The 10000-nt window shown below is 45.9% G+C and overlaps 2 non-coding genes across 2 annotated transcripts; both read right to left on the reverse strand.

The window, feature by feature from the left end:
• Positions 1-383: 383 nt before the first annotated feature.
• On the reverse strand, positions 384-536 carry LOC115312403. Its single transcript, XR_003917202.1, has one exon. It is a non-coding gene; the product is annotated as a 5.8S ribosomal RNA (ribosomal RNA).
• A 434-nt stretch (positions 537-970) lies between these two features.
• LOC120849712 lies at positions 971-2786 on the reverse strand. The gene has a single exon (XR_005717979.1). It is a non-coding gene; the product is annotated as a small subunit ribosomal RNA (ribosomal RNA).
• Between the last annotated feature and the right edge of the window lie 7214 nt (positions 2787-10000).

Below are 10000 nucleotides of genomic sequence, written 5' to 3' on the forward strand. Positions count from 1 at the left end.
TCAACGCGCCAACGCCAACTCCGTCCCACGGTTTTTCCACTCGAACAACATCCACGCCAAAGAAAACAGAATCGATCGAAAAGAAACCGTTTCAAATCTCCGTTTCTAACGCACCGACGTCACAGCGCCGTTCAACGTGCGAAAGATTTTTTTGGTACGGGATTTTCCACAAACGGTATCCATCGAGTTTCGTTTTCCCATGCAGTGTTCGATAAAAACTCGTAGGAGGAGGAGGACTGGTTAAGCGCACGCGTGCAATCGCACCACTCGTGCATTTGCTCAAAGAAAACGCAACGCAAGAAAGCATAAAACTGCGTGCTGCCCACGATCCGACACAGTCAAAACGAGGTAGAAAACAAATTCTCCTCTCTTGATATATGATCCGACCCTCACACAGACGAAGCCACGGGAAGGCCCGAGGCCGCAATGTGCGTTCAAAGAGTAAGTGCTCAGTGTGTCCTGCAATTCACACCAAGTCTCGCAGCTGGCTGCGTTCTTCATCGACCCGAGAACCGAGTGATCCACCGCTTAGAGTCGTGTTTTTGGATTTTTCAATCAGTACGACAAAACACAAGTTGTTGTTTTTTTTTCTCGCCCGGCACATCCCATGCCATCTCGAAAGCGCAAAAAAAAGCTTCTTCTCAAACGCCTCTTCGTTAATCAAAACAAAAGGGCGATCCTCGAGAAGAGACGAAAAAGGGGGCGATGCGCCTTTTGTAACCCGCGGATTGTCCCGGTGCACTTGAAATCTCGTCTCAATCGAGGCAGCAGAGGGCTCCCGCTGGGCGCATCATCGAAAGGAACGGAGGCCACCCAAAGAAAAAGGCACATCCGAACCACAGTTGTTTTTTTTTTTGTGCCGTCCCGACGGCATCCAAGCTTGGTCGGGATCGGCGCCAGATAAATTCGCACATCGAGTCCATTCCCCGTACAAGAGGAAGAAGACAAAACGATGCCAAATAACATCCGGTAATGATCCTTCCGCAGGTTCACCTACGGAAACCTTGTTACGACTTTTACTTCCTCTAAATGATCAAGTTTGGTCATCTTTCCAACACACCGGCGCAACCGAAAGGCCGCTCCGGGTATCGGTCCGAAGACCTCACTAAATCATTCAATCGGTAGTAGCGACGGGTGGTGTGTACAAAGGGCAGGGACGTAATCAACGCGAGCTTATGACTCGCGCTTACTGGGAATTCCTCGTTCAAGGGGAACAATTGCAAGCCCCTATCCCAATCACGAAGGAGGTTCCACGGGTTACCCAGTCTTTACAGACAGGGATAAAAACACGCTGCTTCCTTCAGTGTAGCGCGCGTGCGGCCCCGGACATCTAAGGGCATCACAGACCTGTTATTGCTCTGTTTCGTGCGGCTAGGAGCCGCTTGTCCCTCTAAGAAGGGTGCAAGGTGCAGAGAACCACGCACCTATTTAATAGGCTAGAGTCTCGTTCGTTATCGGAATTAACCAGACAAATCGCTCCACCAACTAAGAACGGCCATGCACCACCATCCACCGAATCAAGAAAGAGCTCTCAATCTGTCAATCCTCCCAGTGTCCGGGCCGGGTAAGTTTTCCCGTGTTGAGTCAAATTAAGCCGCAGGCTCCACTCCTGGTGGTGCCCTTCCGTCAATTCCTTTAAGTTTCAGCTTTGTAACCATACTTCCCCCGGAACCCAAATACTTTGGTTTCCCGGAAGCTGCCCGCCGAGTCATTTGAGTAACTCAGGCGGATCGCTGGTTGGCATCGTTTATGGTTAGAACTAGGGCGGTATCTGATCGCCTTCGAACCTCTAACTTTCGTTCTTGATCAATGAAAACATTCTTGGCAAATGCTTTCGCAGTAGTTCGTCTTGCGACGGTCCAAGAATTTCACCTCTAGCGCCGCAATACAAATGCCCCCGTCTGTCCCTCTTAATCATTATCCTGTATTCCAAAAACCAACAGAACAGAAACAGGATCTTGTTCTATTATTCCATGCACTGTTATTCAGGCGAATCGCCTGCGTTGAGCACTCTAATTTTTTCAAAGTAAACGCACCGGCCAAAGCAAGGCACCTGATGAAGGGAACCAAGCCACGACAGGCATGATGTTCAGCACGGGCCGTAACGTGGTGTCCACGCACTTCCCGCCTGTAACTGAGATCCAACTACGAGCTTTTTAACCGCAGCAACTTTAGTATACGCTATTGGAGCTGGAATTACCGCGGCTGCTGGCACCAGACTTGCCCTCCAATGGATCCTCGTTAAAGGATTTAGAGTGTACTCATTTCAATTACGGGGCCTCAAAAGAGTCCCGTATTGTTATTTTTCGTCACTACCTCCCCGTGCCGGGAGTGGGTAATTTGCGCGCCTGCTGCCTTCCTTGGATGTGGTAGCCGTTTCTCAGGCTCCCTCTCCGGAATCGAACCCTGATTCTCCGTTACCCGTAACAACCATGGTAGGCGCATAACCTACCATCGACAGTTGATAAGGCAGACACTTGAAAGAAACGTCGCCGGCTCGTGGCCGTGCGATCAGCACAAAGTTATCCAGAGTCACCACACAAAACGGACCGAAGCCCGATTGATCTTGGTCTAATAAAAGCCCCCGTCGCCCCGAGGGGCTTCGGGCTCACTGCATGTATTAGCTCTAGAATTGCCACAGTTATCCAAGTAGGAAGAAACGATCTAAGGAACCATAACTGATTTAATGAGCCATTCGCGGTTTCGCCTTGTTTCGGCATGTACTTAGACATGCATGGCTTAATCTTTGAGACAAGCATATGACTACTGGCAGGATCAACCAGGTAATCTTTTCGTGGTGGGTCGCCCAAAACCCTACCAACGCGCGGACGCGGGGCCACCGTCAGGCGCCCCTTACGAACCGCAAACACACACAACGCTTAGGAATTACTTCCAAATCCAAGAAGAAATGAAGCACGTTCGAGCGCGCAGCCGGAATATCCCCGACCGAGGTCGGTACCGACGCGGCAAGAAGCGCATAAATTTCTTTCTCGTCGTAGCAACAGAAAGTCGTACGCCAAAAAAATCATTGACGACGCCTTCGCAGCGTTGCCGAGCTTTCAGGTCCCGTGAGGACGCGAGGACGCACCCCGGCCTTCGGTCAGAACGCACTCGTCATTTCACACCGTTCGGTTAGCGCGGACGCTCCGAAACACCCTCCTCTCGCATTCGTTTTCAAGACACAGGTGCACCCGAGAACCGACCCCAACGGCAGACGCCAGAGATCGCAGGTACCTTGCTGTAACGACCATTCGGCGGAGGCAGCGGCCGAGACGGCGACGAAAGGCGTCGGCCACGTCGTCAGACGCCGCTCGCACCAATCGAACGCTCGACAGACCCCACCTCCACATAATAGCACCGATAAGTATAAAGAAGATCCTTCAAGAGCATTCTGTACATAGTTTGTGGTTATCAGTTTCGGTGACTGACTGACTGACTTACTGACTTACTGTCTCTCACTCATGTGGCTCCTCGTTATTCAGTATCATTTATTTGTCCTTCTTTCTTTCTTATTTTTTTCCCCTCTCTCTCTCCTTGTATATATATACATATGTATGTATGTATGTATGTTTGTGTGTATATATATATATATATATATATATATATATATATATATGTTCTTTTTTTCCTGTGTGCCTCTATATATATACATACATACGTACATACATCCTACCCCTATAAAAAAATTATTTCTCGCTTTTTATTAAAAACGTGCTGACCCCTGCTTGACTTTGATTACTTCTTTTCGACTTTCAGTTCATGTTAACATGGTCAACAGAAAGTTTATCGACTTTGTTATTACAAAGTAAACCAATATTTACACGGGGCGTTTCATGCGTTTTGAATTGTGTCAGAGCCGAACAATGAGCGCTATAGTAAGTGAGATTGTCACTGCTTTTAATGCGAATGCTCGCGGTATCGCGCGTGTTTACGGCAGGCTTCATAATAGGCAATTTTCTTTCTTTACACTACTCTTCTTTGCTCACTTCATTGTTTCTACCATTGGTTTCGTTTGGAAGGCCCCGCCACTTAGTTTCCGACAAAGTCCTCTCAAGGAACGAAGTGAGAAGCACGGGATTAACAAAAGAAAAAGATGCGTGTTTTCTAGCGGTTACCCGTGTCGCGAGGCGACACGGGCTTTCTGGCGCTTTCAACTGGGCGAAAGCCAAACACTGTACACTACTGCACTTGCGACGGGCAGCGCTTTCAAACGGAATACTGGAAATCTCGCTTACTTTTCTGGCAAGTTTGATAGGAGACAAATATTATTCTTTTCACGCGAATTGTTCGCTCTATTTCTAATCTCTCTCTTCCGTGTCCTTGGCATGGAACGCCCGCTTCGTCTCCCACAAAGTACTTCCGAGGAATCAAGTGCAAAACACGCGACTTTAAAATGTGCGTGTTTTCTAGCGGTTACCCGTGTCGCGAGGCGACACGGGCTTTCTGGCGCTTTCAACTGGGCGAGAGCCGAACACTGTACACTACTGCACTTGCGACGGGCAGCGCTTTCAAACGGAATACTGGAAATCTCGCTTACTTTTCTGGCAAGTTTGATAGGAGACAAATATTATTCTTTTCACGCGAATTGTTCGCTCTATTTCTAATCTCTCTCTTCCGTGTCCTTGGCATGGAACGCCCGCTTCGTCTCCCACAAAGTACTTCCGAGGAATCAAGTGCAAAACACGCGACTTTAAAATGTGCGTGTTTTCTAGCGGTTACCCGTGTCGCGAGGCGACACGGGCTTTCTGGCGCTTTCAACTGGGCGAGAGCCGAACACTGTACACTACTGCAGTTGCCATGGACAACGCTTTCAAACGGAATACTGGAGATGTCGCGTGCTTTACTGCCAAGCTCAATAAGAGACGAATTTCTTTCTTTTCACGGGAATTATTTCCTCTATTTCTAATCTCGCTCTTTCGTTTCATTGGGAAGGAACGCGCGCTTAGTTAGCCGCAAAGCAGTCTGAATTAATCACGTCCAAAGTACAGAATTTTACAATATATAGTGTTTTTACCGGTTGACCGCGTCAGAAAGCGTACCTTTCCGACGAGGTCTGTGTCGCTTTGACGTGAGCGGGAGCAACGCGATTTGGGCTAGTGCACGCGAGACTGGCAGCGCTTCCAATTCCAGTACTGTAGATATTGCGTGCATTTTTTACACGCTTGAGGATGTGGGATTTTCTTTCTTGTGACGTGACCCGTTTGTCAAATTGTGTCTCGCTTTTTGGTATCGTTTAAGAAGCCCGTCCGCTTACAATCCTAAAAAAGAAAAAAAAAAAAGAAAGAAATTAGTAAAGAAAGACGCCCATACTTTTTTGTTGCTCTTTCTTTTATTATCTGCGCAGGATTCTAATTTGTGTAAGTTTTGTTTACCGTCCCGACTACGTAGGCGTTCGTACATGCTCGTCCTCGCGCCTCGAATTGTGTGCGAGCGAAATCAATCTCCCCAAGCTAGCTTCAGAAATTGCTCGAAAATCGAACGTGAGGAAAGCCAGAGATACGTGGTTTTCACAGGTCGTGCAAGATTAATCCATAAAGTGCGATATATATATATATATATATATATATATATATATATATATATATATATATATATATATATATATATATATATATATACATACATACATACATACACATACATAGGGTGTGTACTTTCCGGTGTTTATTTGTGAGAAAAATCGGCGGATGTTTTTCGGTGTTTATTTATTTTCAAAACACCGGTGTATTTCGGTGGAACGTCTCACGACGAGGCTAAAATCGGTGATTATCGGTGGAAAAAATGCGATTGATCACAGACAGAGAGTTCCAATTTTATTCACATATTTCATACACTTCTTGAGGAAGCATCTATTTCTCACAGTTGGTTATTATAGTAGATGCAGGCATACTTCGAAGGCTTGCATCCGTCATGGCAGCAAGTTCCTTGCGGTTCACAATCCGCAATCTTGAAAACGCACGCTCCACATTTGCGCTGGACACAGGAAATCCCAAAATGCCCAGCGAGGCTTGGGACAGTAGTGGCCAGTCAGGTAAGTGCAGTTTCCAAAATAACACTGCAACGGTGCTAGTCGCGACATAATGGCGGTAACAAAGAAACTCTGATTCTGGGACACTCAGCTAGCTCTCGTCTCGGAGGACCAGCCGGTAGATACTTTCATAAGCCACAAATCCCTTTGGTAGCTGCACGTTTATGCACGGATTAACAATTGGCACGCGGAACTAGAACGACGATTCATCCATGAAATCTGTAGCGTTGTCCCATCCTGAGCTTTCCGCTTACTTCCCATCCTGGTGGCCTTCTACTCCGCGTGACGACGAAGGGAAGCAAGTCTCACGTTGAAAAAACCCCCGCAAACGCGGGACGGACGCGCCTTCTCAAACACGTCTGCAATTTTTTTTTACAGAACGGTCCTTTTATATACAGCCGAAAAACTACCCCGCCAACAAAACCCTTTTACCGTTTCCCCAAAAGCCCATGGAAACTAAACAGATAACAAGGAACGCATATCAGTACTGAAAGGTCAGTAGCCCTGTACGACACGGATGCTGGTAGTGTCTTCCAGGAACCACAGCAACCTCTGAATACATGGCTTGCACCGACATTACTTGGCCAGACACAATAAGGAAAGGGCACGTGAGAGCGTACCCTCCACTGCGTTAATTTTTCCACAAAAAGGGGCCATGGGCGACACAAAGGGGGAAAGGCGTGTGAAAGCTTCGCTTCCACTGCGTTAACTAGACGCTTTTGACCCCCAGAAAGGAGGGCGGACTGAAACCACGTGCAAGCCATGTATAAACACCGGAAGAATGCAGGATCCACGAGATATCACGTTTGACGAACCTCTACGGGGAAAGGGTTTCGCTAGGTTGGAAACGTGCAACGACCGGTGTGTTTCGGTTTTAACCAGGGCGAAAATACTCTACCACCGGTGTTTTTCGGTTTTAACCGATTTTGTATTTTCGTCACCGACGGATGTTTATCAGTGTTTTTCGGTTAAAACTGGAAAATACACACCCTACACATACATGATTTCTGCGACAAATAGGAAGACAAAAAGACCATGTTCAAGCATAATATAGGAACATTGACACTTTGCACACACAAGGGAGGTCAAATGGCAGGTTTTTCTTCCTTGTGCAGGAAACTTTATTGCAATGTCAGAAGGGAAGTTCCACTCTAGAATTGTGCGCTCAATAAAGGAGGAAAGGAAATGCACTTGAAAACCTTCACAGTTCAAGTAAGAAAACATTTCGAAACGACAGTTTGTTTTCTTGCAGGGAGGAGAAGAGGGGAGAGAGGGAGGGAGGGAGGGAGGGAGGGAGGGAGGGAGGGAGGGAGGGAGGGAAGGAAGGAAGGAAGGGGGTGGGGGGGGGGGGGGGTGCCATGCACGGTGAAGACCAGAGTGTCGAACCGAAAACCGAAGCGAACGAAAAACCGGAACCGAGGAGTTAGTTTCAGCCGAACCGAAACTGACCCGCCAACTTGGAACTGTACGGAAGAAAATATAACTGTCTATTAGTCTGACGATGAATAGAAGTACAAGGGTGTACGGCAGGGATAGCTGAAAAAAAAAAAAAAAAAAAAAAAAAGCTCTATGGACTTAGAGCGGCAGCCCAAAGTCGATGACGACGAAAAGAAAGCACACAGTTTCGGAAAACAGGCGGTAAGAAAGCGACAAATTAAGTAGCCGTCATGTCGAGTTGATTGCTTAGCTCTATTTAAGATGAAGGAAAAAAAAGTAGCACAATTGATGCTTACTTGCTAAATTGAATCAACCATTATCTTGTAAAGAAAAAAAACCTCAAATGCCAATCACCTGTATTTTAGGCGATCCAACAGACTGATAACTTTTAAATTCAGGCTAAAATATAACACTAAAAAAAAAAAAAAACAAGGAAAGACAGATATGTATGTAGCTTGTCATTTACTGCTCCATCAAATTTAAATAAAGCAATTTATTTCTCGGCACCTGAAAATAAGCGAACCCTACAAATGAATGGAAAGATACCCGTTTGCACTCTTGAAATAGTGCCTATTACGAAAAGAAGCACCAGGTAAATATAATATCACTTTAGCTTCTTCTTTTTCTTTTTAATACGGTACGCTGTTGGTTCATCTTAGTAAAATATATAAAATAGCGCAAAAAAGACGAGGACAAGGAGTATACAGGACAGGCACTCACTTTCAACTAGTTTTATCCAGGAAAAGTAAACATACATATATAGCTTTTATTCACGATAAGTGCCGAGGGCAGCCGAGAAGGCGGCAATAGCCCCGGATGGTTTGATCGTGCTGGGAGACACCAGCATCCCAGCTCAGATATCTTCTACCCTTAAGAATATGTGCTGCTTTGCCTGTCGTGTGTATATACATGTTCACTTTTCCTGAATGAAACTAGTTCAACATCAGCGCCTGTCCTGTATACCTCTTGTTCTTCTATTTGTTGTGCTATTTTAATGTCCTACATTACTTTTGTGCTCCCGCAAATCGAAGCAAACCAATAAAAAATTCGGTTCGACACTCTGGTGGAAACTAAAAGCTTAGAAAGAAAGAGGAAAAAAAGAAAAAGGAAAACATTTCTACAATAATGATAAGCAGGAGGAGGAGGAGGAGAACAAGAAGGCTAATAATGTGGAAAAAAAAGACACGACCCAAATAAATCAATACAAAGGATGGTATAAGTCATGCATACTTACCACATGTAAAATTAATAAAAAAAAAATTAGAAAAAAAAATGTGTATTTATATATATATATATATATATATTTTTTCTTTTATCCAGAGGCTTTGGCGCACGCACAGCACTGCACTGCACTGCACTGCACTGCACTGCACAACACAACACAACGAGAGACTTTCCACAAACACAGCACTGCGTACGAGGACACGACCACGTAGAGCTGCACGAAAACAGGCGCCGTAACTTAATAAAAAAAAAATAAAAAAATCCTTTCACTGGACGGACGGCACAAGAACGGAAACTGCTCAAAGAGCACACACACACACGACACATATTAATGAATTAATAAGGGGCACAAGTAGAACCTAGTTGGGCGATACGTAGGACACGGCACCCACACCAGAGGCCTTGCACAAGCACAGCACTGAGCACTGAGCACTGAGCAGCAGGTCACAGGACAGAAATGACGTCCACGCTGAGTAGGCCGAAGGCAGGGAATTACGGACGCACGCGAGGTCACCCACAGGCACTTTCACCGGAACCACGCCACAACACCACGCTGCAGAGCGCGCACTGCAAAGCGAAACCATGCGCTCACCTTCGGAAAGCACGGAGGGCGGGCGGCACAGAGAAGCAAAAAGACGTCAAAAGCACATCGCGATGAAGCGGCGGCGAATGAACACTACTCACTGGTGGAAATGGATATCTCCTCAAGCGAAAACATGCAATGACCACGCATGGTTTAAGATGCACGTGGGAGACGCGCACACTTTCAGAAACCAGGTACGCCAACGCACGCGGGCAATAAGACGGACAAAACGCGTCGAAAATACATCGCGTGCAAGCAGCGCCGACTGCATACTACTCACGGTTGCAAAGGTTTCTTACAAGTTTGCACTCCAGAATCTTAACGCGTTGGAAAGCGTCCGAGCTCACCAAGAACCAAGAACTATCACTCCGCAGGAACAACGCAAAACAAAAGCAAAAAAAAAAATAATAATAATAATAAAAAAAAAAAAAAAATGTAGGAGACCGCTAGATAGATGAAAACGCCGTCATACTGTGTAAACAGAATTTGGAAAATAAGTAGCGCCGCCAGGTGGTCGGCGCCCAAATAGATGCGGAGGCGCGCCTAAATTGTTTAAATATTTTCTGTTTATATGACGAGACGACGTAATGTAAAATCAAATCAATTAATTTAAACAAAAAGTAAAAACTAAAAAAAAAAAATTAAAAACAAATGAATGAATAGTGGCGTCATCTAACGAACCTTAAGCAAGGCTCCGGTTTTCGAGCCGTTAACTGCGCAGCGCCATC

Source organism: Ixodes scapularis, unplaced genomic scaffold (genome assembly GCF_016920785.2).
Source record: "Ixodes scapularis isolate PalLabHiFi unplaced genomic scaffold, ASM1692078v2 PGA_scaffold1__304_contigs__length_218370807, whole genome shotgun sequence".
Taxonomy (NCBI): domain Eukaryota; kingdom Metazoa; phylum Arthropoda; class Arachnida; order Ixodida; family Ixodidae; genus Ixodes; species Ixodes scapularis.